The 24,631-nt window shown below is 33.4% G+C and overlaps 2 pseudogenes; both read left to right on the plus strand.

Annotated features, from left to right (window-relative positions):
* The first annotated feature begins 5,615 nt into the window (after positions 1–5,615).
* LOC118612961 lies at positions 5,616–12,868 on the plus strand (annotated as a pseudogene).
* Positions 12,869–14,318: 1,450 nt separating this feature from the next.
* LOC107503181 lies at positions 14,319–24,372 on the plus strand (annotated as a pseudogene).
* The last annotated feature ends 259 nt before the right edge of the window (positions 24,373–24,631 follow it).

Raw genomic sequence — 24,631 nt, forward strand, 5'->3', positions numbered from 1 at the left:
TGAGGAAAGTCTAGGTCTGAAAGAGCTGGGAAAAGGAAAGAAAGGCATAATGAGTCAACCATAAAAGAGAGTAGGCTGGACCAAGGTTTTCAGTAAAAGGCTGCCCATCCTCTAAGCAATGCCCCAGACCTCAAGATCTATCACTGTTCAGCTGTTGGCTAATTGTTCAGTGTCATCACCTTTGCTCACCCTATTTTTTGGTACTATAGAAATGTTTCCTGTGGGTTCTAGCATTGAGGTCAGAGTTAGATCTCAGAGGAAAAGTAGAGGTAAATTAAAAGACAGCTTTTATAGAAATACCCATCTATTGAAGAAGTGAGTCTAGATCAAAAAAGAAATCCCAGTTTATAGTCCTCCTAAAACACATTTGAATTAGCCTCCTAAAGATCCAATGAGGAATAGTGACCTAGGTGACAGATAGAAAAGGTATCTGAGGCTGATATTTTTTCAACACTGTCAAAAAGCACTACTAACACTAAATACTCCATGAGGTTTCTAAATTGACTTTTCCTTCCCAGAACCCTAGGTCCTAAACTTTATTTTTCTGTGCCCTGCACCCAAAATCAACCTTAATCATGAAAAGATTAGAAAGGAATCACTTCTACTAGATATTCTTCCTGGAAACTGTATACTAAATATCCTTTAAAACTGTGAAAAATGGTTCGATAAGGCACTGCAGGTGTTTAACATATCCTCTTGATTCTAGCCAAAAGGAGAAAAGAGGATGGAATATATTTGAGGATATTCCTGCAAGTAGGGAATAGTTTTTCCTAGTGTGAGAGCAAAGATTAAATTTATTTAATAAGAAGAATGCCAGATGTTCTGTTTTTTACTTCAATTTTCCATATTCCAAATTGTGTAGGAGATAGAAATGACCTCACCCCATATGAGCTCAGAACTGGAGACTGTACTGAAGTAGATTTAAACTCGTCCCTTAAATCCATATTAATTCCCGATAAAACCCACCATGTTTAACCATTACTGCCATTCAGAAAGCTGAGAATCATCCCAATTCTCTCCCTTCCCTTTTCTACCCTGAAGACAGTGCCTCCTGAAATTATCTCCCCTCTGTTCTGTCCTCTTCATGCTTTCTACCAACACCCAACTTATGACCATCATCATTATCTTCCATGGTGACTGCAGTGGTCTCCTAACTAATCTTCATTTCAGTTGACTTTAGTCCAAGTCCAAGTCTCCCTCCTGAATGTTATCATAATATTCTTTGTAAAAAATCTACTAATGGAGCCTCCTACATAAAGTCCTTCAATAGCCTCTCAAAAATTTAAGCATATTACTTAAATTCATTTGTAAATCCAGTATAGTAGTACTCCAGAGGTGCCATGAATATTAAATGAGTTAATGCATTTGAAGAGTTTGATATAACACTTGACACATAGGAAGCCCTTATTAATAGAAGGTGTATTAGTAGTTATTCCCTTTTATTTTCCACAAATGAACCAGTTTAAATATCTAAATGAAGCAAGATAATGGTAGGTGAGCTTCAGACTAGCATTCTAGGATTTGTAAACAAGCTTGTGATTATTTCAGCCTTGATTTTATACATTTTATTATTTCCTTTCTAATTGATCACATAGACTTTTTTACGCTCTTTTAAAGCCTTTCTTGAGGTACATTAATTGCTACATGCATTATTACAGCTCAGGTGTGGGTTAGGTGAAATAAGATTTTCAGTTTTGCTTCTAATCCCGTTCTTGAAAATACCTAACATTTTACTTCTCCTTAAATTAGAGTAACCTATCTAGCTAATATATCTAAGGAAAATCTAAATTGTTTTTCTGGATTACAACTGATAGTTTGAAACTCATCAATATAAAATCACAGTTTTCATCATATTTGCACACTTTAATTAAAATTCATCCAAGTTATTTTTATAACTTAATTCTACTTTTTTGTTCAGAAGATCTTACTTGTGCCTGTAACCTAGAATAATTCTGCTTCCTACCTCCTCTAAACCATTAGTGAGCTCTAAATTACTAACACCCTAAAAAATTATTCCAGCACCGTTATGTGGGAGACTCTAATAGATAGAACAATCAGTAAAAAGGTGTATAATAGGAAGGGGAAATGAAAAACATTGGTAAAACTAGGGTATAGGAAATGTAGGTGAGAAAGAAAAGATGAGAGAAAAAATAAGGAGAATACAGGTGAATAGAAACTTCAAAATTTAGATAATGCCTTTGACTTTGGAGTTTTTATTATCCTTTTCTTCTTTCAAATACATGATTTAAAAAAAATTTAAATAAAAGCTATTCCTGTCTCAATCATAGATGAACGTACTATTTACATCTCCTCCCACCTCCCAGACAAGAGAATTTCTCTCATTTTATTTTCTGATTTTCCTGTTAGTCTCCTGTGAATAATTAAAATATGCTTCGAATCTAAGCAAAACCATATCTTTAGCAGTTCAATGCATTGAGTAGTCACAACATATAAGTACTGTGCTAGTATTATGAAAACAAAGATGACCAAGACATGGTCCTTCTCATAAAACTTAGACTTTTGAATAGCTTTTATATTAAAGGCCCTTGAAGTCTTATGTCTCTCTTAACACTCCTTTACACATCCATATTTTCCAAATTATAGAATTCACAATATGAATTCTCTCGGAGAGGTCATTGCTCCCTTCTATAGACTATTAATGGCTGTGTGATAACTGAATATATGTTATAACAAACATTCCCCATCCTCATATATGAGGTAGTCAGACTCACCATGTAGCCTGTTTCTTGGGTCTTCAAGAGAGCTGTACTCATGCTTGTGAGTCACATCCCCCACTCTGGAAATTTAACTGACCACAATAGTTGGTATGATTTTTACTAATAGTTGTGAAATTTTTCCAAGATCTTTGTTAATGACTTTCTTGAAATTATTTAAAACCCATTAGTCATTTTAGTTTAGACAACTTTGTAAAAATATTGCTATTTTATCAAATAGTCTACAAATTTTCTTATCTGAGGGTCACTAAAGTCTTACTGAGCAGAGCTGTGGTTTAATAAAAATCCCCCCATTGACTGGAAAATCTGTAGATACCACCCAGAATGTGATTCCTAAAGGAACTAGAGGGAAAGGAAATAATATCCATCTCAGTCTTCCAGTGCCAAAACTAGAAGGGAAGGATAGAAAAAGTCACTTTAATCTCCTCTAGATTCTCATAGCCCCTCCTGCGGGAAGAGGGTCCTTTTTGGGTCACAAAGCATTAACTTTGTCTTGAGGTTTTTTAACAAGGTGCAAATTGTCTGCCCCAGACTCTTGGGTCTCTTTCCCCCAAACAAAACTGACTCCCAAGTGATCAACAGCATAAGACACAACCCAAACAGTAGAGTGCCTGGAGACCTCATTACTCAGGCAGCTCATTTCCTAATCCTGAGATTAACATTTTGGAAGGTAGAGTTGGCTTGGCTATTAGGAGAAATCTCTGGGGTGAAAAGGCTAATTTCAAACTTTGTTATTGGTGGGCCATGGCCCTGCTAAGATACATGATGTACTTTCCGTCTATTTCTCTGGCACCAAAGGAGAAGGGTAAAGACCTCTGGAAGGGCTCTTCATAAATGAAAGAAGAGAAGCAACAATACCAAAGGAGGATTTAGGCATGGACTTTTGCTGCCAAGTAAACAGAGGACTGACCTTTAATACTCTGACACTTAAAGCCAGTTTAAAGTCTCAGAGTAGAATCATCAATCCAGTCCCTGAATTCTTTCGTAAGAACTTTTTTACTTTTAACTGATCTCTCTCATTTCTGTTCTGTTTATCACACACCCTACATAATTTTAGATCTTCAGCTCAGTTCTATCCAAGGCCTCAGCCTTTACAGATCATCTTTCATGTAAACCTGTCCCTCGATTTATGTGGTATTTTTATGTGAGTTTTAAAATATGCAGTAAATAGTCCCCATTTTCTGTGGACTTTTTATACGTAGTTCCCATGTCACAAAGTTCTTTTTCATTTCTATTATTGGTGATGACTCTTTCTAAAAAAAAAAAAATAGCTTAACTCAGCAACATACAAAGAACTAATACTTACTAACACACAATTATTAATGATTTTCCCATTTATTGTATGGCAAATAAAAAAGCATGGGTGACTACTGATGTTTTTCGGGATTGGTTTTACAAATGTTTTGTTGTAGAAGCTAAAAATTATATGAAGGAAAATGTCTTCCTTTTAAAACACTTTTAATTTTAAATAATGTACCTCATCATTCACACAATTTAGAACATCCAAATATAAAAGTTGTATATTTGCCACCAATACAACTTTCTTGATCCAACCTCTAGATCAAGGCATTATTTCCACCTTTAAGGTTAATTATATTAAATGGAGTTTTAATGATATTTTTAATAAACTTGAAGATAATCACAGCATGGAACAAATACACAATTTTAAGTCGTATTAAGAATATTAGTTTAGCTTTGAGTGATACAAAGTTCCCAATTTTAAATGCCTGCTGGAAAGCAATATGGCTAGAAGTGGTTGTACCAGGGAATACAATCCCAACAACTGAAGATGGATTAACTGGGATAATTAACTTATTAAATAAAGTTGAAGGGTTGAATTAGTTCTTCATCTCTAAAATGATATTATAATGGCTATAATATGTAGATATAGCTTCTAAGTCAGTGAATAGTTGAGGGGCCAGGATTCCAGAAAAGGAAAGATATATAGAAATGTTAGCCTGAAACCCACTTTTTTACAGTTTCCTAGAGGAACTTTAATTTGTTGTCTGTAGTTTAAAAATCAGGAAGAAAAAAATCACTCGATAGAAACAGACCTATACACAAATTGCTGTATGAAAGTTTTCAAATACAACTTTAAGATAAATAGATTGTGGCAGATGCACCCAAAGTGATCCTCAGTGAGTCATAAGGATATAGAACACTTTACTTTTGAGTGTGGACAGAACCGTGACTTGCTTCTGCTCAACAGAATACAGCAAAAATAATGACCCCTGCTTACATTGCATTGTACATAAAGAATGTGCTATATATAAAAGAGCATACTAGACCCCAGTGAGAAGTTCTAGCATATGTGTAATTGGAGTCCAAGATGGATAAGAAAAGTAAAATGCCTCAAAAGCAATATGTGAAGAAATAATAGCCACAAGTTTTCTAAACCTGAGGAAAACATCAAGATATAGATTCAAGAATCACTCTGAATTTCAAACAGAATATATGCACATACCCCCATAAACAAAATGCATGCAGGCATATAACATAAAATGGCTAAAAATTAAGATGAAAAGAAAAAGTCTTAAAAGTAATTAGAGAAAAAAAGATACATTACTTTCAAGGAATAACAATAAAACTTTTAACTGACTTCCTAATGGCAATAATGGAAAACAGAATTTAATGGAATGACATCTTCAAGATGCTGAAAGAAAATAACTGCCAAACTAGAATTCTATAATCATGGAAAATAGCCTTTACTAAGAAAAGCAAAACACAAAAAAATTTTAAGAATGGAAAAAAATAAAAGAATTTATCACCAGCTGACCGCCATCAAAGAAATGTTAAATGGTTCTCCCCAGCCCACAGGAAGATGGGCTGTCCTGAAGAGGTGGAGAGGGAAGCACTGAGCCTCCGGGTGGGAGGGAAATGATGCTGAACTTTTGCACTGCCCCTAACTGCAGTCAGACCTTCCCTTTTTCAGGTTCCCACAGAATCCAGCCAGATGCCGGAAGTGGGTGGAAAATTGTAAGAGAGTAGACTTAGAAGATAAAACACCAGGTAAAGTTAATAAAAGTTATTGTTATGTGCCAAACATTCTGAGGACTTTATGATCTGTAAAACTATACATTTTGTAGAGGCATCAGAAAACTAAAGAATGATAGTGTTATTTTGTTTCTCAAGATTAACTTAAGCTTATACTTGTAAAGTCATTGGGAAAGTCCTTACAGAACAGTTCTTCTAGATAACACAATTCCAACAATATTTGATCTTACCAGTCATTTGAACAATCCACATAACAGAGACAGAAAATGAATAAAAGAGTTAAGTGAAGATGAAATCAGGACACTGAACGAGAAAAAAAAATGACAAAACTTTTGAACAGGAGCAAAAACAAAGAAATAAACAACAGTAATGCTCAGAACCCCAGTGCAGAAGAGGGTGAAGAAAAAGATGAAGATATTTCACATTTAACCCCCAAAGAGAAGGAAAACAAAGAATACTTAAAATCTTTAATTGAAAATTTGATTCTTATGGGAAAACAAAACGTGTCTGGATGGACATGAAGCTAATGAAATTTCAGAAGGTCTCTTTACTCATGATAACTTTCAAGCACTGCTGGAGTGCCAGAATAAATTTTAGTGAAGAGGTTCTGAGAAAGTACTTTGAGAAAACAGCAATCAACACATTGTTCTGTTCAAAAACACAGCAGAAACAGGTGCTGCAGATCTGTGAGAGCTGCATTTGGGAAGAAATCCTGAAGGAAGTGAGAGACTCATTTCTTTTCCATTATCACTGATGTCATAGTAGACATAGCTGGGAAGTGTACCTGCTGTGTTAGTGAGGTTTGTTGACAAATCGCATAACCTAAGAGAAATTGGTGGGCTTTACAGCCTTACAAAGCTGATGCTGAAATTTTGGCTGTGAAATTTCACACTACGACAACTGAGTAGTGGGGGTTAAACGTGGAGTATTGTCATGGCCAGGCTTACGTTGTGTCCGGTGGATTTTCTTCCAAAATGTTGCTTCTAGACTTTTAGAGAAATATCCCCAAGCTATCTATACACTCAGCTCTTCTGTGCCTTAAATATGTGGTTGGCAAAACCCATGCCTGATATGGAAGTGTCTGTCTGTTGCATTAGGAATAATTGAGGAAGTTTATTTTTTTCTCCATTAATCACCACAACTGCTTTTAGAGCTTGACAATGTAATTTCTGTCCTCTTTCAGAACAGTGAAGATAGGGGTAAATAACTAAAGGAAATTTGCCATTCTCAATGAATAGACAGGCATGATGCTTTTGAAATTTTAGTAAACCTCTTACAGGCATTCGTTTCATGTTTAGATGTTATAAATACTGACATAAGTGTTAGATGGAATAACTGCACAGCTGGCCAAGCATTTGTATTCTGTAGTGCAGTAACAGGTTTTGATTGCATCGTTATCATTGTTGTTCACAATGCAGGAGCTCCAGGCCAGTTTCATGCACCTGAGCCTTGGATATTCTGAAAAAACACCAGGAGGACCAGTGAGACATGCCATTGATTACTTACAATACAAGGAGGCTTCAGAAGTTGATTGGTTGGAGCTTCAGGAACAGGCAGCCAGCCAAGAGCAGGCATTGTTTTATATATGAGCAGAGGGTAGAGGCATTGCCTCATCCTGGGGAACAAGAGTCTTCCCTTGAACTGGACCTGCCGCCTAGCTAGTGCTGGGGAGGACAGGACCATCCATGCCCTCAAGCGAAGTAGGGAGATAGTGTCCATGGGAATGGCCAAAGGGACAGATAGTACCTATGGGAGCACTGTGAAGTGTCCTTGGGGACAAACATAACCCAGGGAATGCTTCTTTCATTATCCTCCTTGGAGCTGCTGACTCAGCAGTCCTCTTTGCCTCCTGTGTCCCTGGAGGGCTATGTTGGAATCAACACCACATTGTTCTTTAAAACGGTCTATTTTTTACAAGAGCCTTTGGGAAAAATATCCAAGGGGCAAACCTCTGATGTATTCTTTGTAGTCAGCAGCTTGACTGTTGTGATGCATCCATTAAATGAAGTAATAAAAAATATTGATGTTTATCATGAATTTTGGTTTGAGGAAGCCACCGATTTGGCAACCAGACTTGATATTCAGGCAAAGTTCCCTGGGAAATTCCACAGAGCTCAGCAAGTTAACCTGGAATCTTAGCTGACCTCTGAGAGTTACTATAAAATAGTTCTAAGCATTTTTACAGTGGAATATGTTATTCAGGAACTGAAAGATATATTCTCAGAACCACACCTAAAAATTCTTTAATACTTATCTCTGGTACCCTGTGTCATAGGACAGCTCAAATTCAACTCATCAGTGGAGCACCATGCTGACATGGACAGAAGTGACTTATCCGATTCTGACACACTCTCAGCTGAACTGCATTGTTGGAAAATTAAGTGGAAACACAAAGAGAAAGATATAGAGCTTCCACCCACCATTTATGAAGCGCTCCATCGGCCAGACATCAAATTTTTCCCTAATGTTTATACATTGCTAAAGGTCCTATGTATTCTTCCTATAATGAAGATCAAGAATGAATGCTATAAAAATAGGTGAAAATGTCTCAAGCATACATAAGGAATAATTTGACAGACCAAAGGTCAAGTAACTTAGCTTCGCTTAACATAAATTTCTATATACAACATGATCTGGATTTAATGGACATATTTCTAACTCTATACAACTAAGTCACAGCTTCCTACAGATAATTCAGAAATTATCCAAAATATCCAAGAAATTTTAAAAATAGGCTTTATGTTATATTGGATATTTGAAAAGAAATCGGTAAGACATTTTAAAACATCTTATAGAAAAGCTGTAAGGCCACTGAATATCTTGACCTATAGTCCTCCCATTGAGTACGTTAACTGTTGAAAATCTGCCTGTTTAATGGCCCCTGTTTGAACTCATCCTTTGGAAACCTAACTGTTCTTCCAAAAGATCACACTACTGCATGATCTCTGCTAATGCACTTTAGAATTGTTTTAGTTATTTTAGACAAAACATTTATTATCACTGTGGATCCAGTTGTTGGGTATTGAGTTATAAGTTTTTGGAAGAAATAAATTTTGAGGAGGTGTGGAAGGAAAATATATATTTTATAAAATGTTACAATGAAGCCCATGATTAATATGTGAATAACAGAAGTTTTAAGTATGCAGTTAAAAATCTGTAATGGACAGCTAAAGGAATTACTAGACAGTGACGGAAGCATGTGAGCTTGCCAAACAAGGATTTCATTGTAAATTTTGTCTCTGTTAAGTTATGTTAAAGAAACAAGTTATAGTTAAAGTTTGGATAGAAGAATCTGCCATGTTGTTCCACATCTGGTTGTTGCTATTTACATTCTTTTGTTAAGTCTATACTGTCATAAGCTTTTTTAATGCATTGAACACTTCTGTTTCATGGTCAAAACAGGGTCAGAGGCCATGGATACTGACAACTGATTTGTCTGTTTTATTCTGTCTTTTTCCATGACTATATCTACTGCCTCATCCTGATTTATAAGCAAAACCTAGGAAACTTACAAAACTAGAAATAATGAAGAAAATATTGTTATTTTTGATGAAGAAAACAATTGTGTATAGTTTATTTCAACCTGAATAAAATGTGAATTTTGTTTAAAAAAAGAAATATAAAATGGAGTTCTCCAGTAGAATGAAACTTCATCTTAGATGAAAACAAAACTAAAAAATAACCAGGATGAATAAAAAAATAAAAAGATAAATGCATGAGCAAGTATAAATTAATATCATACTTAATATTATTCAATAATAAACTAATGTCTTATGAATTCTAAAATATTTGTAAAATTAAAATGCACAAAATAATATTAAAATAGGATGAATTAAATTAAGGTTTTATATAGTCTTTGTACAGTCCTTAAAATGTAAGTCTAAAATAACCATTAAAATGATGTATAAGTAACAAATGGAAAGGAATAATAAAAATACTTGATTACTCCAAAACAAGGCAAAAAGATAAAAGGAAAGGTACATGCGCAAAATAAAATAAAAATAGAGAAAAAATCATCATGGTATATTTAAGTCAAAATATACCAGTAATTCCATTACATTTACACTGTAAATTTCATTAAATATAAAACAATAAACCAATTGGTAGACAAAGATTGTCAGACTATAGAAAAACAAAATTTGTTTATCAAAGATGCACCTCAATTATTAGCATATAGAAAGATGGAAAAGAAAAGGATGGGAAAATATATAATGTAAACACTAATCAAAATAAAGTTATTGTTTTATGTTAATATCAGACAAAGATTTCAATTTTAAAACTTTATTGAGACCATTTTGTGACCTGACATGGTCTAGCCTGGAGAATGAACCATATATACTTGAAAAAAATATGTATTCTGTTTTCCGTGTGTGGAGTTTTCCATAAATGTCAGGTCAAGCTGGTTGATGACGCATTTCAAATACTCTATATACCCTTTCAGATTCTCTGTCTACTTATTCTATAAATTACTGAAACTTATTTATTGAACTCTAGCTATAAGCCGAATTGTCAATTTCTCCTTTCAATTCTGTTGTTTTTACTTCATGGATCTTGGGGCTCTATCAATACATATACATTTATAATTTTATATCTTCCCGACATGTTGACTTTTTTTTATCATAATTAAGTGCATTTCCCTGTCTCTTGTAATGTTTTTTGTCTGAAAGTCTATTTTGTCTCTTAACACAGCCACTGCGGTTCTCTTGTGGCTACTGTTTAAATAGTATATCTATATACAAACTTTCACTTTCAAAGTAATTATGTCTTTAATTCTAAACTGTATTTCCTGTAGACAGTTATAGTTTGATCTTGCTTTTTAAAATTCAATCTGACAATTTTTCCCTTTCGATCAGAGGATTTAATACATTCACTTTTAATGTAATTAATGATATGATTGTATTAATGTCTTCCATTTTGCTCTTTGTTCTTTGTTTCATGTCCTTTCATTCCACTGTTCTCCTTTTACTGTCTTATTTTCTGTTAAAAAATACATTTATTGTACCATATTCAATACTTTTATAGGTACCACACTGTATGTATTGATTTTGTAAATAATTTTTTTAGCTGTTGTTTTATGCATATTTAAATTATCACGATCTAGTTCAGGTTACATAATATGACTTTAATAAAATATAACAACTTTACCCCAATATGACTTCATTTCCTCCTCTCTCTTCTTTGTGTTAGTATTATTATATATATTACATCTTCATTTTTATAAATCCAAAAATACGGTATTAAACAATGTTAAGTTTTTTTCTAAAGAAATTAAGGGAAAGAATTTAAATGCATAGACACACTCTTTTATAATTACTATATATGTTACATAGGTAGCATTTTTGGTTTTCTTCATTCTTTCTTACTGATATAAGTCACAGTCAATTGTCATTTCCTTTTAACCTGAAGAACTTCATCCTGTATTTCTTAGCATAGGTCGGCTAGCAACAAATTCTCTTTAAAAATCTGTTTATCTGAGTATACCTTTATTTGCCTTCATTTTTGAAGGATATTGTCACTGGATATAGAATTTTTGTTAAAACATTTTTTCTTTTGGCAATTTGAATGCCTTTTCACTATCTTCTGGACTCAATTTCTTTCTGTTAAGAAGTCAGCTGTCAATCATATTGGGTTTTGTGTAGATGGCGAGACACTTTTCTCTCATTTTCAATATTTGTCTTTGTGTTCTTTTGTCTTTTTAGCAGTTTGATTGTGATGTGTCTAAATATGATTCTCTTTGCATTTATCTTACTGAAGATTTGTTGAGATTCCTGGATCTTTTAAGTTAATGTTTTTCATCAAATTTGGAAAGTGTTCAGCCATTACTCATTCAAATATATTTTCTACTCCTTTATTCCTTTTTTTTTTTTTCTGGGAATCCCATTATACCTATGTTGAAATGTTTGTCCTACCAGTCTCTGAGAGTCTTCATTTTTCTTCATTCTCTTGCTTCTCTGCTCTTCAGACTGGGAAATTTCTATTGACTGATTCTCAAGTTTGCCATTTCAAATCATCTGTTCATTTTGCCACTTTAAATTTTTATAGTTTTCAACTCTAGAATTTGCATTTGCATATATCTATATCTATATGATTTTCAAGTTCACTAATTTTTCTTCTGCCATTCCAAATCATCTGTTCATATCGCCACTTTAAATTTTTAGTTTTCAACTCCAGAATTTGCATTTGCATATATCTATATCTATATCTATATCTATACTTATATCTATCTATATCTATATCTATATCTATATCATAGTACTCTATATATCCTTACAGATTCTCTGTCTACTTATTCTATAAATTACTGAAACTTATTTATTGAACTCTATATATATACAGTTTCTGTTTCTCTTTTGAGATTCCGTAATTGTGAGATCAGCACCATTATGTTTTCCTGTTAATTCCTTGAATAGAGTTTCTTTTAACTCTTTGAATATATTTATAAAATCTGCTCTCATGACTCTTCTAAATTCTATATTCAGACCATTCAGAATCAACTTCTATCTACTAACTGCTTTTTTCCTGAATTTGGATCACATTTTTATGTTTCTTTATATGACTTTTAAGATTTGATCAGTAACTGAATATATTGTAGCAACGCTTAAAAAATTATATTTTTGAAAGTCACCTTTGTTCTTGTTTTTTTTAAATAATTTTTTCAACTTAAATGCAAAAATTGCCGTGTATAGATGTTTATGTCTGCTCAGTTTCTCATTTTTTTATTACTATTATTTTTTAGCCTGGCTTCTCAGGAGTTTCCCGGTGACTACATGACTTAGAGGTTAGCCAATGATTTAGGTAGAGATTGTATGCAAGCATCTAGACCCCATTAGGCTCTAACCTCTGCTGATCAACATACATGCAGATTTTGGAATGATTTAAAAGTTCCAACCAGTTCTCAGGTTTCATTCATAGTTCCTATGCAGCCAAAACAGTGTGAGGAACTTATTCCAGCTTTTCTACAGCTCTCTTATTTTCAGGATCTACCAGTTAAATTCATGGGTTCTTTGCTACTTGCCGAGAACCAAGTCTACAACATCAAAATGACAGAGCTGTGGATTTTCTCTATTCATTTTCAAGTGAGCCTCTGCATTGAACCAGCAAAGCTGCAGGATTTTGCCACACCTCCACTGCAAATATAGACTGACCTCCCTGCCATGAAAGCTGCTGGGTTTTACTACTAACCCTGATAAAAAAAAAAAAAAAAAAACCCTAAATTTTTTACCCAACCGAACTGGGAATCAGAGAGGGGTATGGGAACAAGGAAGGGAGCATCCTAAGACAAAAAAGTCACAAACTCTATTTACTTGAATCTCTAGCAATTTTTTTTTTTTTGAGCATAAGTGTTTCATAACTTGTTATCTGCCTTTGGTCAATTTCTGGGGCCCTGAATTTGTTGTTTTTGATATATCATTCACTTTTCTACTTTTCAGAAGGGAATTGTTGGCTTCCTCTAGCCACCATAACTAAAAGTTTTGTCTGCTCCATTTTCTCTCATTGCCTCCTGATCCATACCTAATGACACATCCCAAAAGGCCCCTAATTCATAACATCAGGAACCTGAAAAATGTATGTAGAAATTTATTCTAAATTTGTTAGAGGAAAAAGAAATATAATATTCAGACTAAGCAACATGTATCGATGTGTGCATTTTAACAGAGATTCTGGACTTACTGTACCTGTTCAAGGAGATGAGAGTAGCTCTCATTGTCTGTTCAGTTGGTTAATTATCATATGGACTCAGGAGTGGGAAATTAAATAATGTCTGTTCTTTGTAGTCTATGGTTGAAGATGTGAGATAGTGCCATTTAATGGCTCACTGATTTCAGTAAGGAGAATGAGAGACCAACGGGTCAAATATAAAGAGTATATGTGGTTACTAAAATGGGTAACAGTAGTAATCAGATTTGCTTGCTTTCAGAGCTCTTCAGTGTATCTCATTGATCATGGTGTTACTAAGACTGAAATAGAATGGAAACTAGATCTATATAAGAGTAATGATACATTTTTAAAATCTCCAGATCTGGTGAACATAATCGTGACTTGAGTCACCATAATGAAGCATCATGGTCCCTCACCCAGTTCCCAGACTAGAGCCAGTTCGCATTCTTAGAACCCCCTTGAATGGCCATATCCCTTTGATGATGCACACACACACATTATATATATATATATATATATATATATATATATATATATATATGTATTTCTCTGTAGCCTTCCCTAAAAGAACTGTATTCATTTGATGGATATTACCTCTGAGCTGTCACTCATTCCTTGGATAGTAAACCTCATAGATACAATATACTCCAAGAGAGTCAATTTTTTACAGAGATTGAGATTTATAATATGTTTATAATATGTATATGTGGCAATGTCACAGAGTATGTCCTCAAGGGAAAATGACTATACCTTCATTTAAGAGCTCTAGTCAGAGACATGGGTGAGAGGATGTGATGATTCTTCATTATGGTTAATTAATTCACGATTCTGTCATAAGTCAAAAGGGGGGGCACAGTGCAGAATCCTCAGATTCTCAGATTTATATTAAAAGAAAGAAAACTTTCCTCCAGATAAGCATTCTTCTGAGACATGACTCCTGAATCACTTGTGAGTCCTGGTAAAGGTGAGTCACTTGACCATATGTTCTAGATGTCTATTGTGAATTGGTTTTATATGTCCCAACAAGTCAAAATCATCTGCATGTCCACCACTTTAGTTCCAGATCTTTTCAGATTTCCACTGGAAAACTGCAGCAGAACTTTCTCTTCTAAACTTGCTCTTTGCCAGTTCATTTTCCACACTAAAATCTGATGTTTTGAAAACCACATCTGATTGTGTTGTTCACCTCTTTAAATTGTTGCTTACTCCACATCAGCCTTATGACAAGGCCCTACACAATCTCATCCTATTGCTTTCTAACTTCATCTCTCCTTAGATTTTGTGTGTGCAATTTGGCTTTCTTTCAGTTCTTGGTTAAGTTATTATCATTTAACTATCAAGTCTTTCACTCACATTTTTCTCTCTGCTTTAAATTCTCTTCCCCAACTTCACCTAGTAGACTCATATTTATCTTAAAGATCCCAGCTCAAACATCATCCCTCAGAAAAATATTTAGACTACCCACACTAGCAAAACTTGTCTTCTTTTATTATATGCTCTCACAAGACCTTTAATTTTTTCCTTGTAGTATTTGCTTTTGTTTGTAATAATGCATTTATTTGCAAAATTATTTGTTTTAAAATTGCCTGGTGTACAGGTTGTGTACTACATAAGGACACCTAATTAAGGAGAAGAGTAAGGAATAAAATCCAGCCCACAGACCACTTGACAAGTCATACATCCTGTTATAGAGCTCCATCTAACCATATGAAGAAATGCCCTTTTACTAACTGAAAAAATACACTGTCTACTGACCAAGCAGTATGCACATAGGCTGCATCTAGCCAGAAGAGGCCCCTTTATCTAATTTGCACAAAGATACCCAGTGGCTTAGCTAAAGCTCTATATAACTCCCTCCTTGATAAGCTCTATGAGAGCAAACATTATGACTGTTTTTTGTCAGCATTATATCTAGAATATAAGTAGATGTTCATTAATATTTGTTGTTTTAATAAAGGAAGGAATGATCTCCAAATATAGAAAAATAGACTTGTATTTAATTTTTGTGTGCTTTTTCTGGGTTCATTGGTTTTCACTTTAACAAAAACATTTCACTTTCTGTGATGCTTCAAGAGGCTTCAACTTTTCAAGAAGTTTCTCTTAGACAGAGGTCTCGGTGCTCTAAACCTTATATTGATCACCAAACCATGAGCTTCCTTCTGGTACTCTGGGTATGCTAAACTTTTAGCTTGAGGTTTTCAGTTTCTCCCCTACAGGCCTCTTGGAGACAGTCCTATCTCTTCTTCTTCTTTTTTTTTTTAAGTTCAAGTGCACCAGCAATTCAGATAATTTCTTTCATCTCTTTTGTCAACTTTGCAAGAAGTAAGTGGTTGTTGGTAGAGAGAAAAAAAAGAGAGAGAGAGGTGAGTTGATTTTTCAATTTTCTAAGTTTCTTCCTTTTCCTATTCTGGTTTTCTGATAATTTTTGTGAACACTAGAGTTTCAATATGCAAGATACTTTCTCTATATCGTGCATGATGGCTGATTGTGAGCAGGTACCTACAAAGTGAAATAGAGTATTCTCATAAGTTTCATTTGTAAAGAATGGAGGAATCTGTTTGAAATCATGGACAATAGTAAATAAGGCAACATTTATAATGCCAGAGTTGTCATCTACTGCTGATGTCCCCTTGTATCTTTTGAACGAATAGGCTGAGGATCAGGCATTTTCATACACCTGTTGTCTCCTTCCCTCTAAACTGAACTTCAAGCTTAGGGTTTCAATCTAATGGAAATGTGTGAGATTTGGAGTCAGACATACCTGTGTTTCATACCTGATTACTAGAGTCAGACATACCTGTGTTTTATACCTGATTACTAGATTTGTGAGTCTGACAAGGATCTTATCCTTCTGAGACTCAAATTTTCCATCTACAAAAATTGGAGTATTTTATTTCCTTGTAGGGTAATTACTAAACTTTAAAATACATAGCTTATCTTAATAGGTTAGTATATAGTATTCTTTAACCAAATATTAATTTCTGCACATTCATTCTAACTATCTCAGAAATCCAGAGTGTAAGGGACGGCTTTATTATTCCAACAGCTTTTGAGGTTAATATGCTGCTTTCATTCCCCCTACTTATTCTGCTAAATTCAGGGTTAGGTTTTTTTTTCTGCTCCCATTCAGCAATGTAACATGGAGGTATCCAGATATTATTGCCCAAACAATATGTTTTTCATAATCCAATGTATGTATATCTCTGTGTGCATATGCACACACACATGTGTATGTGTGAGATGTGGATGTGAATTGGGCAGGAGCTGGGGTTTCTAGACAGATAAATATTAGACTTGAGAGAGACAAAAACAAATAAAAGGAACATTATTTTCCTCTGAGTCTTGCCCTCCCACCAGATGTTAGTAGCTGTTAGGAACCAAAAGGAAATTGGCTAATACTTATCAAGTCCTTGTCTCTGCCTCTTCACAGAGACATCAAACACTCTAGAACAAGATATAATGACTTCCTTCATTTTTTTTAGTATCTTCCTAAAAAAGGCTCATTAACTTCTGTGTATCAGTGTTACATTGTATCAGAATCTCAGTTGAGATAGAAAGAATGCTTTTCTCCAGTATTGAGATATTTCAAGAGCAAAGGCCATGGTTAAGAGAGCTAGGTTTCCAAGTTAGCTTTGCCATGAACTAAATATGTGATATTAAGCAACTCCTTTATCCTTTTTGGAATTAAGTGTCATAGTATTTCTATCACATGGCTATTTTTGAGTAGTAGATATATTAATATTTCAAGGAGTACAGTAAACTATAAAATGCAAAAAAATCATAATTTTCTACCATATTTATAGAGAAAAGTCAGTTTAAGGATTGGAAAACCATATTATCTATGTTCCTTCTTAATGATAATGATTTGCTAACATTTAATTCATGCATCCATGTTTTTTTATCTTGTTCGTTTATGTCTTTTTTCCCTGGCATTCTTTTAATTTTTGCAATTTAATGAACAGTATAGAGTTTATCTTTTCCTGTCTACCTGTATGCCAGATTTTCTGTCTTTCCTTTGCTTGAGTGCTTCATAACCTCAATCTGCCTAATGGAAAAGACCATGTTCTCTACCACTCACTCCCCTACAGCTCTGAAGTCTAGATTCTCACTTCAATACTTTGTCCTGGTTTCCATGTGTTCAAGGCAGTACTGCTGAATGTGTCTAGCAGAGGTGTGAATCTCCCTTTCAGACCTGAAGTACCGCAAGAGCATTCCTTCATTTATTGGTTCATTTAACACATAATTATCAAAAGCTTAAGATATGGCAAAAATTGGGCTAAATTCTGGGTATGTGGAAATGACTAATTAATAACCTTTGTCATCAAAAAGTTTATAAGCTAGTTGAAAAGTCAGATAATAAATAATTTCAGTTGTAGGTGACCAGTAGTACCATTTAAGAATAAATGAAATGCCGAAAGAACTAAAATGGAAAGAGGTGGTAAGATTGACCGCAGTGGAGGTTTAAAAACTTAACCTATCCTCTCCCTCACTGCATAAGTAATACATATCATTTATCACGGAAACTTCAGAAAATTCAGGAGACAGTAGAAATTTACCCATAATTATATCATGCAGAATCATGCACTATTAACATTTAAATGATTTCCACACAGGTTTTTTTCTACGTTCATTTTCGTATAGTTCAGATTATTTTGTATACACTATATCATATCCTGCTTTTTAACTTATTATTTTCCATTAAATTACAAATTTTCACATGCATCATTTAAAAGTTGTATAATATATAATTTAAAAATAATAACGTATTAGTTTCTGTTTACAAATATACATATATTCATTTGTATACCCTCAGTCTTTTTTCTATACATACATAGTCACATAGATGTAGATATATATCTTTGTTTTCTTTAACTATTAGGATCATATGATCTTTACTGTTTTATAATATTTTTTCCTTGACAATATCATAAACACTTTTCTTGATGTATAACATTAAAATTTTTATTGCAAAATATGGCATACATGAAAAAGAATGTATAAAACAAACATATATTTTAAGAAATATAACAAAACAAACATCTCGGTACTCTCTGTGTAGGCTAAGAAATAAACAGCATCATAAATCTAGAAGCTTCATAGTGCTCCTAATCAAATATATGACAAATAGTCAGTATCACCAATTTTAGGTTAAAGCATTTCCATGTTTTTAAAGGAATATATTATCCCTAAACAATATATTATTTAATCTTGCCTTCTTTTGAACATAGAGTAAATGGAATATATACATACACAAGTGTCTATGTAATTTCTTTCTTTTATTCATCACTATGATTTTGATATTGATCTATGTTGATTCGTGAAAATGTAATTAGTCCCTTTAATCTTTAACAGGAGTTAGCAAACTTTTTCTATAAAAGATCAGTTAGTACACATTTTAGTCTTTGCAGGTCACACAATCTCTGTTGCAACTAGTCAGCTCTACCTAAAAGCAGCCATACACAATATGTAAACAAATGGGTATGATTGTGATCCAATAAAGCTTTATTTACAAAAACAGATAGCTGACCCATGAGCTGCAGTTTGCCCTCCTGCTTTATAATTAATTCATTTAATGCTCTAAAATACTACATCATGAGCAATTACTTCAATTTAAATATCCTTTCTGTCTTTGAAGACACATTTGGTGTGTTTGTTTTATTTTTCTATTGTAAGCTAAACTGTTATAAACCTCTTGCATGTGTTTCTGGTTTTTCTAGATGAAATATATAATGGTAATATTGCTGGTTCATAGGATATGTTCTTCAACTTCAGCAGGTAATGTCAAACTGGTCTTCAAAATGATATCAATTTATTCTTCCTCTAATAGAAACTAGAGCTTCCATTGCAGTAGTTTTAATTTTTGCAGTCTATTGAGTGTGAAATGATCTGCGGTCTTAATTTGTGGTCTGTGGTCTTATTTTCCCCTGGCTACTCATGATATTAAAACTCTGTTCATATCGCATTTATATATTCTCTCATCTAAAATTCCTATTCATTTTTTAACCTATCATTACAGTTAGCTGATCTTTTTTATTTTTAATTTTTTATTTTTAGAAGCTCTAGATATTCTAAGTACTAACATTTTACCTAAATTTTTGTTGTAAATATCTTTTTACTGTTTTTGTCTTTTTTCTTTTTTTTGTGATTTAGTTTGAAAAATAGAAGTCAATTTTTATGTAATAAAATTTATGATTATTTTTTTATGTTTTTTATCTTTTACTGCCCCAAATGTTAAATATATTCTCATGTATTATCTTCTAAACACTTCATAGGATGATTTGTTTGTTGTTTTTTTCCTTCTATTAGGATTTTAATACATTTGAAGTTGATTTTTTTTTTATGGTACAAGATACTCTAATTTCATTTTTTCCCATAAAGATAACCAACTATTCCAGGACCATTAATTGACTATTCTTTGTTTTCCACCAATCTGCAATGTCAGCTCCTTTGTGAAGAATTTTCTTCATATTTCAGAACTTCATTTTCTTCTACTAGTATGATTGTTTATCTCTGTTCCAACACCACACCTTAATTACTGTAGCTTTGTAATAAGTAATGATATTTGAATTGCAAATTCTCTCATATTGTTTTCTTCTTCAATAGTATTTTTGCTTCTCTTGAATCTTTGTACTTCCATATAAATTTTAGAATTTGTTGTCAATCTAACATACAACCAGGCAAAAACAACCCATTTGGGATTCTGATTGAATTGTCCTGAGTTAATAGATTGCCTGGGTCATAGAATTTTAGATTAATTGGAATCTTAAGAATATTACATCTTCCAGCTCATAAGCATGGTATGGTTCTCCATTTATTTCAGTTTTCTTAATTAAAGTTTTGTAATTTTTTGATAAAGCTCTTTATTCCTAGGTACTTTATATTTTAAAATTATTATAAGTAATAGCCCCTTTAAATTTAATTTGCTATCAGCATGCTGAAATACAGAAATGTGGTGAATATTTACATATAAATTTTGGACAAGAAAGCTTGTTTAACTCTTTTAGTAATTCAAATAATTCATCAATAGTTTCTTTTAGATTTTCTACATACAGAATCACATCACATCATCTGTAAAGAATATTTCTTCCTATTCAATCCTTATATTTCTAATTTACTTTTCTTGTTATACTGGGCTGGCTAGAATATATCCAATCTAATTTTGAAGAGAAATGAATACAAAGTCACCCTTAACTTGTTTCTAACCTTAAAGAGAATCCCTTAGTATTTCGCCACTAAGTATATGTTGGCTGTAGAAGAGTTATACACATGCTTTATCGGCTTTAAAAAAACAAAAACAAAAACAAAGCAAAGCAAAACAAAACAAAACAAAACAAAACAAAACCTTTTATTCTTAGTTTACTAAAGATTTTTCTCATAAGTAGATATTGAATTTTAAAAATGTTTTTGGCAGCTATTGGAATATGATTTTTTTCCTTTAATAAGTTTATTTGAAGTATAAGATTGTATTGTTTTAAAGTTAAACAAACTTTATATTCTGAAATAACACCAACTTGGTCATGTATCCATTTTATACATTGCTGAATTTGGTTTCATGACATTTTGCTTAAGAATTTTACGTTTATGTCTGAGTGAGATTGGACTGTTAACTTTGGTATCAAGATAATGCCAGCTTCATAAAATGAGGTGAGATGTAGTTCCTCTTTTTCTATCACCTAAAATAGTTTGTATAAGATTAAAATTAATTTATCCTTGAATGTTTGTATAAGATTAAAATTAATTTATCCTTGAATGTTTTATAGGACTTATTAGTAAATTTTTCTTGGCCTGGAGGTTTAAATGTAGTCTTTATTTCTTAAAATAGTTTCCAGGTTTTCTCCTCATTCAACATTGATAAGTAATTTTTTTTAAGAAATGTGTACATTTCATAGAAGTTTAAAAATGTATTGAGATAAAGTTGTTCATAACATTAATTTTTATCTTTTTGTGTGTGAAACCTCTGAAATTGTATCCTTTTATTAATTCATAATAGAATTTATTTATGTCTTTAGTTGTTTTTCTTAGTCTGTATAATGAGCAGTTTACCTAAAGTTTATAAACTTTACCTTTGTGGATCTGCTCTATCTTTATCTTTCTTTAATATATCATTAACATCTGTTTCATCATTATTGTTTTTTCTTCTTTCTTTTTTATCCTTGTTTTGATAACTCTTTAGGATATGTGCTCAACTAATTACTTCTCACCCTCCTTTTTAAAATAACGAACAAGCATTTTAAATGATAAACTTTTTTCTAATAATATTCTAAATGCATGTTTTAGTATATGATTCTTTTATTACTTTTTTGTTCTAAAAATTTCCTAATTTCCATTATAAGTTCCTCTTTGAAACATAGGTTAGATTATCAAACATTTGAAAATTTTCAAGTTATCATTTTTGGTGACAATTTCCAACTTAATCATACTGTGGCCTGAGAATGTACTCTACATTTTAAGAAAATCCCGTTTTAAGAATTTTTGTGACCAACTTCAGGGTCCAGACATAGTTGGTCATTTTTTTTTTTTAATGACCCAGGCATACTTGAAAAGGATGGTTTACCACAAACTTTTAGATAATGTTGCTAAAATTTCCTGTATCTTTACTTCCAGTTTAGGATCTAGTCTTCTATGTCCCTGCAAAAGACAATTGATACATAGAGTTTTGAACTGGGTCTTTGTGGTATTGAATTTTTGCTCTGAACAGTGTGCTCACCATAGGTCAAGTCAATCTCTGTTGCCAAGAGATGGTGTTGACCTTCTTTTATTTTTTCAGCCCTGAAATATTCATCGAAGATAGCTAGCCACACAAAAGTAAGAGAGTTTGTTTTCCAAAGTCTCTCCACCTTCCAGGAACATTAATTCATACTCTTTGTGGTGTTTCTTGCCCTGTATATCCTAACTCTGGCTGGCAATGTCATCATTGTGACTATAATTCATATTCACCATCATCTCCACATCCCCATGTACTTCTTTCTAAGCGTCCTCTCCACATCAGAGACTTTGTACTACCCACTCATTATCTCATGCATGCTTTCCAGCCTCATAAGCTAGAGCCAATCTATATCCCTGGAGGGCTGTGGGGCTCAGCTCTTTTTCTTCCTTGATTATGCCATCACTAACGGCCACCTGCTAGCAGTAATGGGGTATGATCGCTATGTGGCCACCTGCAATCCACTTCATTACTCAATCATCATGAAATGGAGGGTCTGTGCCATGCTGGCATCCTCAGTCTATTCCATGGTGTTCTTGTTCTCACTGGCTCAGGCTGTGTTCATGTCAGACTGTCCTTTTGCAACACATTGATCGAGCATTTCTTCTGTGATGTTTGACCTGTGTTGGACCTGGCCAGTGCTACCCTAATCATCAATTATATTCTGGCCTTAATTATCAGCCTCTTGACCACAATTCTCTTCATCTCCTATGTCCTCTTTATTTCCACCATTTTCAAGATTGCTTCAGCTGAAGGCCAGAAGAAATCCTTGCCACCTGTGCCTCTCACCTCACGGTGGTCATTGTCCACTACAGTTGTGCTTCTATTGCCTACTTTAAGCTCAAGTCAGAGAACACCAAGGATAAAGATCAGTTAACCTCAGTGACCTACCCTGCCAAAACACCTTTACTAAACCTTGCTGTGTATAGTCTGAGAAACAAAGAAGCCCAGGATACTCTGTGGAGAGTAGTGAGTAGAAACTTTTTCCCTAGGATTAAATTGCTAACCAAATAGACATCTGTGTCTTCCAGATGGAAGCTTTAGGTAAACTTATAGATACAGGGTTTCAAGTGATTGGTGAAGTCTCATACATCACAGCCAAGGCCAGAGCAAAAGTAGAGCTGGGGACTACCCTCTAATAATTAATTCTCATTTCCTCCATCTCTTCATTAACAAAATACATGTCTGTAAACAGACATCCATTTGCCCTATTCCAGAAGATGATTATAAGGTCAGAGTATGATGGTCTGACATTCATCTGAAGCTTAAATTTAAAGTGACTGGTCCACTTTGGTGAAATATAAGCTACATTAAAATCACAACTTGACTGAATGTTCTTTTAATAAATCAGATAGTTAAACATGTGGTACTAGAAAGAGTATTGTACAGAAATCTAACTGTCTGGTATTTTAATAAGATAAGCAAAGCAAAAATATAGATATCTTTTAGAAAATTGTTTTCAAATAACCTAAAAACCTTCTAGAGAGAATATTTTCAAGCAACCCACTGCAAGTTTCCTGTCACTTGCATGTGAGACTCCAAAGAAAAGGAAACTAGGGGATGCAAGGTGGGAAGAGGGAAATTAAGTAGAAAGTTCTTAACCACATATGACAGCCCTGAAGCTCTGGCCTCATTAACAGAGCTCACCTGACTGGGTCTGAATCTTCACTTCTGATTGAAGATAAGCCATATGAAGAAGTCTTGCTGAGGTTGAAATATTGAAATATCTCCCTCATAGCCAGGATAAACAACAGTTCTGAGGAAGAGAAGACAAGTGGCTCAGGGAGCAGATTGCTAAAAGAATGCTATGAAATTGGCTAAAGGAAAAAAATAATAAAGAAGCAGATCTAAATGGCAGCTTCCAGTGGAAAGAGAGTAGAAGAAGACAGAAAGAAAGGAGAGGGTCAAGAGGAGCCAAAAAAAATTTGGAAAAGTTTCTCAAATTGGGTCCTCTCCTGTCCTTTGGAAGCCAAGTCACAAAGACAAGGAAAGAATTAAATGGAAATATGAAAAAGAGTCAGCATAATTCCTTTCTGATGAATTAGATAATTTCATTACTCCTGAAAATCTGGAAAAGTCAACAGTAATGGATTTGGTTGTGAAAACACCTTCATAAGATTAAATCGACTTAATTAGAATAAAAGACTATTTACTGTCCCTTACCTCAAAACTATAAAAAAGAATCAGAGTGAACTTTAAACTCAATTTGTGAGACAAAATAGGTGTTGAATAAAACTATAATGATTAAAAGTTACAGTTTCTGAGTAAATCATAGTTAATGTGCTGAGCTATTTGTAAAAAGATAGAAAAGAAATACACGAGTGTGTAGTTGTAAAATTTTTGATATATGTAAATATTAAGTGAAATATCTAAAGTGATTTTGAATTTTATAGGCTATATATGTATTCACAAAAAAAGCTAACCTTAAAATATCTGTAATTCAATCTACTTTGTAATTCTGAGCTCTCAATCTGTCTGATGGAAGAAAAGTTCATCTAATCTTTTTCATTTAAACTCATGCTATTTAGTGATTAAGTCA

The sequence above is a fragment of the Rousettus aegyptiacus genome, unplaced genomic scaffold, assembly GCF_014176215.1.
Source record: "Rousettus aegyptiacus isolate mRouAeg1 unplaced genomic scaffold, mRouAeg1.p scaffold_m13_p_17, whole genome shotgun sequence".
NCBI lineage: Eukaryota > Metazoa > Chordata > Mammalia > Chiroptera > Pteropodidae > Rousettus > Rousettus aegyptiacus.